Source organism: Micropterus dolomieu, linkage group LG20 (assembly GCF_021292245.1).
Source record: "Micropterus dolomieu isolate WLL.071019.BEF.003 ecotype Adirondacks linkage group LG20, ASM2129224v1, whole genome shotgun sequence".
Taxonomy (NCBI): Eukaryota; Metazoa; Chordata; class Actinopteri; order Centrarchiformes; family Centrarchidae; genus Micropterus; species Micropterus dolomieu.
In genome coordinates this window covers 177398-182719 of record NC_060169.1, presented here as the reverse complement: position 1 = coordinate 182719, position 5322 = coordinate 177398, and the positions used below count along the sequence as shown (strand labels likewise).

At 43.9% G+C, this 5322-nt stretch overlaps 1 non-coding gene across 1 annotated transcript; it reads left to right on the top strand.

Annotated features, from left to right (window-relative positions):
• The first annotated feature begins 691 nt into the window (after positions 1 to 691).
• Positions 692 to 764, top strand: trnav-uac. The gene has a single exon. It is a non-coding gene; the product is annotated as a tRNA-Val (tRNA).
• The last annotated feature ends 4558 nt before the right edge of the window (positions 765 to 5322 follow it).

Here is a 5322-nt window from a genome sequence, read left to right as displayed (position 1 = left end):
CTGGACTCACAGCGCGGGCTGCGAGGTGCACTAATTACTATGATGGCGTACGCTGGTGTCACAGCAGCTGGGCCCAGTTCAATTGCGGCAAGTCAAAAACCTTCTCTTGCGGCGCCCCCTGACATTTTGCGCCTATGTCACGGGCCGGCCCTGAGGACTACTAGCCAATCAGAAGCAGAGTAGGGCGGGTCAGCGAGAAGCCGGTAAACAGCTCGGGTTCAGCCGTACGTGTTGCCGACCAGCTTGGCAACATGGACTGGAGCGAGAGTTTCAGAGCGGTGAGTTATTAATCTGTAACAAAAGGATCTTTCATCCATAAAGTTTTAGCTTTCATCCCGAAAGGGAAGCGGCTGGACTACAAACGAGCTGTTTTCAGTTCAGAGCAGAGTTTTCTGTGGGAGATGGGAACTCCATTTGGGCTTTTTCACTTTGCAAAAAGCGTAATACCACCTCTTTAAAACACCCTGATGGATTGGAGAAACCTTTCTGCACGTCACCCTCCTACATTTTACTGCCTATAAGCACATGAGAACATGATATGACACGTTGGCATGTTTTTGTTTCCAGTTCATAATGGGAGGGAAAACTGGAGCAGGTTTCTGAGCAGAAAACAAACCAGTTGCTTGTTACGACAAAAAGAATTTGGACTACCTGAAGTGGTAACTTCGTGCTACGTAATGAGCTGCTCACAGGTTCCATAGTGTAGTGGTCATCACGTCTGCTTTACACGCAGAAGGACCTGGGTTCGATCCCCAGTGGAACCAGCACTTTAACAAATTTCCCCTCCTCAATTTCTGTCACAGGTTAGAACAAACAGGGTCTGCTGCCATCCTAGCTGCTCTCTGAGGCTGAACTTAACACTGGCAGTGTTGCCAAATCCAGCTGAGACACAAGTCCTTTAATCCTCAATATATTTTTCAGTAGCCTGACTTTATAATCGTCTTAATGTGGCTGTTGAAAGTCAGGTTTAAGATTTCTGGTTTGTGTGATTTCCATGTCGCCTACAAGAAACATCAACTTTTAAGGACTTTTGAAGCTTTTAAAGGGTTCGCCTTTCAAAACAATTGAGTTGGAAACATTACAAAGTGAATTACCTTGCATGCGCTAGAAATAAAAAGCTGCTGTTTACTTCTGTGTGAAGCCAAGGACCAATTGTTTCAGAAATTAATATCATTTTAATCTGGATGTGTGCCTCGTGAGGACAGAAAGAAGTCAAGTGTGATTCTTACTAACAGGAAAAAAGGATAAAACTTTATATTCCACAAGCTTTACTCTCTGTAAGTATCTCAGAGGAGGTGAGGTATCTCTGACCCATCAGTAACGTTCATGCTGCTGTTACAGCTGCACATCTGCCCTCCCTGAACCCGAACCTGCTCCTGATTGTGTTAGATAGCACTCACAGCTGAAGCTCTACACCCTCCTGATCCGGTCTGCTTCCTGTAAGATGAGTCAGAGACAACACTGAGTGTACTGCGGTATTACCGAGAAAACCTGAGCGAGGTGCGAAGAAAGGGTGGGGGGGGGGGGGAGTCAAAGTAAACAATCCAGTTGATTTCACTGATCGTCAAACGCTGACCTGGAAAACAACTCTGCAAAAAATCGTCATCAGCAGAAAACCCATTCGCGCTGTGTTTCCAAGTTCAGCTGCAAGGTTGTTTATCTGCAGCGACCTTTGACTGCCTCCACAGATTAATCCTGCCTGCACACACACTTCATAATTCAAAGACATGATAATAGGCATTGTCATGAAGCAGCTACATGGCTTTATCATGGAATCTAGGCCAGATTAGAATATTCATTAGCTTTGCCCTTTTCTACCCCAGGCTGCAGGAGGAGGAGCTGATTCCACTCAAAGAAACACACAAACCCAGAATCCTTACAGATCAGGAGGTGGAAAGAAAATAATGTGAATCTACACCACAACCTGGGAAGAACAGAGTCTCTGCGTTTCCTTGTAGTTCTTCTGAGTCATGTGTCTCTTTGTAGACACAATTTAATTCAATATGCTCATGCCAATCACATGTGTTTGGGTTAAACAATGTTGACAAAACGGAAACTTTGAGTCTCTCTGTGATTGTTTTCCATCTCTTTGAGCAAACCACAGCACAGAGACGGCTCTTGTTAAGGTCTTCAATGACATCCATTTAAATACTGACAGTGGCAGAATTTCAGTCGTAATGTTTTTTGGATCTCAGTGCTGCATTCGACTTAATGGACAGGGACTATGTTGTGTCCATTATTAATCATACATCTGAGTTACTAAAAATGACTTATGGAGTTCCCCAAGGCTCCATTCTGGGGCCTCTTCTGTTTAACCTATACACAACAAAATTTGTTTCCATAATTATGCAGATGACAAACAGATTTACATAACCGTCACACCAGGGGACTATGATCCCATACAAGCGCTGAGTGGCTGTATTGAACAAATTGGATGTGCCAGAATTCTCTTTTTCCCAGTTTAACAAAGATAAAACTGAAGTCATTGTTTTTGAAACCAAGGAAGAATGATAGAAAGTCAGTGCTCAGCTTCAGTTGGTAATGTTAAAAACCACAAACCAAGCCACAAATCTTGGTGTAGTAATGCACTCAGTCCTGAATTTAAGCAGCCACAGTAAGACAATTACAAAGTCAGCCTACTATCACCTGACGAATATATCAAGGATTAAAGGAACTTGGATCTGGAAAAATTTATTTATGCATTTTACTCGCCTTGACCACTGTCATGGTGTCTTTACTGGTCTCCCTAAAACCCTGATCAAACAGCTGCAGCTGATTCAGAATGCTGCTGCTCGAGTCCTCACTAAGACAGTGGATCACATCAGTCCAGTTTGGAGGTCTTTACACTGGCTTCCTGTCTGTCAGAGAACTGGTTTTAAAATCCTCCTGTTGGTTTATAACTTACTGAATGATTTCTGATCTTCTGCTTCCTTATGAACCATGCAGACCTCTCAGGTGCTTTCTGTCCCCAGTCAAACCTAAACCTGGAGAAGCAGCATTCAGTTTTTATGCTCCATATATCTGGAACAAACTCCCAGAAACCTGCAGGTCTGCTGAAACTCTCAGTTCTTTTAAATCAAGACTGAAGACTTTTCTTTTTACCTTTTATTAAATCAAATTTAAGGCTTTAGATCGATAACTTACACTGTACTGTAACATTTACTGTCCTGTTTTATCCTGTCAGTCTTTCAAAAATTGTATATCAATTTTATGTAAAGCACTTTAAATTGCCTTGTTGAAATGTGCTATACAAATAAACTTGCCTTGCCTTTGTAGACACTGAGTCTCTCTGTGGTCGTTTTGTTTCTCTTTGTAGACACTGAGTCTCTCTGTGGCCCGTATGCGTTTCTTTTTGTCGTACAGGCTTTATGCACCCCACCCCCAACCACCCCCATGGGACAGGAACATGGAGCAGGTAGTGGTAACCTGCACTAAACTGCCACTATCTAACACAGCCAACAGAGATTTTTAAAGCTTCTACATATCAGAATTTGCAGCTGCACAAACAACAGACCACATTATGTGCACATGTGGCTGCATTGTGTCATAATTATGTCGACTCCTGTTTTACAGATTGTAACAATGTCTGTCAGTAACATCGCCATTAAAGCTGCTCTGTGACGAGCAAATGGTGATTTACTCAGTGAACTTCCCTTTCCTCCTCCTCCTCCTCCTCCTCCTCCTCCTCCTCCTCCTCGCTCCTCCTCCTCCTCGCTCCTCGGTTTCAGTTTCTCTGTCAAAGCAGATCACCCACTGACACACTGACCCAGAACCTGCAGCTCACTGCTGAAATATTCAACGCCTCACTGAGGAGAGGCCACGACTCTGACTGTCAGAGAGGATTCACTATGTGGGGCAAACGATGCACCGACACGTTCAGATGTTTGTCTGACATAAACCTAAAACTAATTAGATGCAGCACCTTCTACTGGAGACTACAGACGAGATCGCAGAGGTGAAAGTTCATGAGATTTAAAAACAAAATCATTTTTATATGAACATATAAATTCGTTTTTGTATTACAACAACTTTTCTTTTTCTTGCATTTATTCCAAAAGAACCCAGAAAAAAAAAAAGGAGAAGAACATTGGAGACGTGGAGCTGATCGGTTATAGCTAGTTGTCGGTAAGAAGAGGAGAAGAAAGCTTCAAACAGAAATCCAGCTGGAGAGAAACCTTATTAAATAATACAATACAACAAAACGCACACCCCATTCACACATTCAGACTCAAACATGGCTTCATTCACTGTGAACCGAACCTGCTGCTCAAAGACCCCTCAGGGGCCCACCTATGGGATGTGGGGAACAGGTTCAGATTTAAAATGCAAATGTATTTAAATGAAATGGAGGAAAAGCCACAGTTAACGACTCCCCTGTTCTCTGCGATCAAACTTCAACAAGCAATCGGTGCTTGAATAAGAAAAAGCACAGAACCTCATCAATCAGGAAATTAAATACTTTGTTGTATGCCAGTCCAGCCACAGCTGAGTATAATCTTCAAGTTCGTAAGAGACACGAGAGAGCCTGCCTCTTTTTATCTGACTTTTTCTCTGCATACTGGTAACATCCACACAGAAACATGCAGCAGGGCAGCTCTTAATACTGACCTGATGCCATCGTAGCGGCGTGGAGCTGGGGACGCCAATGTTGGTTGAAATATCTCAGCAGCTGTTTCATGGCCTTGAAATCTGGTTCACAGAGAAGATGAAACCCACTGACTTTGATAATCCTTAAGATTTCCCCTCTATAAACTAATGACATTCCCATCAGCCTCAGCTGAACGGTGCTTTCCCCTGCCCTTCCCTGCCAATCTGTCTTCTGTCTGCTTGTTTTTCAGTTACCTGTTGATTGGGCAGGGGATCATCAGTGCCACCTGGGAACACCTGGAAACTTCCCACCCCCTCCCTCTCTCCTTCCCTGCAGGCAACTCATGCCCACCCTACACTCCTGATTCCACTTTGTCTGAAAACGGTGTTTTATGAGTCAGGTTGTAACAAGGCTGCGGTCGAAAAGTCAAATAATACCTCCTTTCCTCACCACCTGTCCTCGACCTCGATGGAAAACGTCATGAGGTCAAGGAAAGATGTGAAGGAGAATTCAGAAGGACTCTTTTCTAGGCGACGTGATGATGCGGCGGCGGATGTTACTGACGTGACCTGCCGTGATGAAACTACAGTGTCCACACTACAAACAGCGCCTCTCTGACACTGCGCCCCCTGCTGTTTTAATGCAGGCCGTCTACAGGTGGACAACACGGTGGAATATTAGCTTCATAATGAAGATAGCAGAAAGGCCTGTAGGGTAGCAGTGACCAGATAATG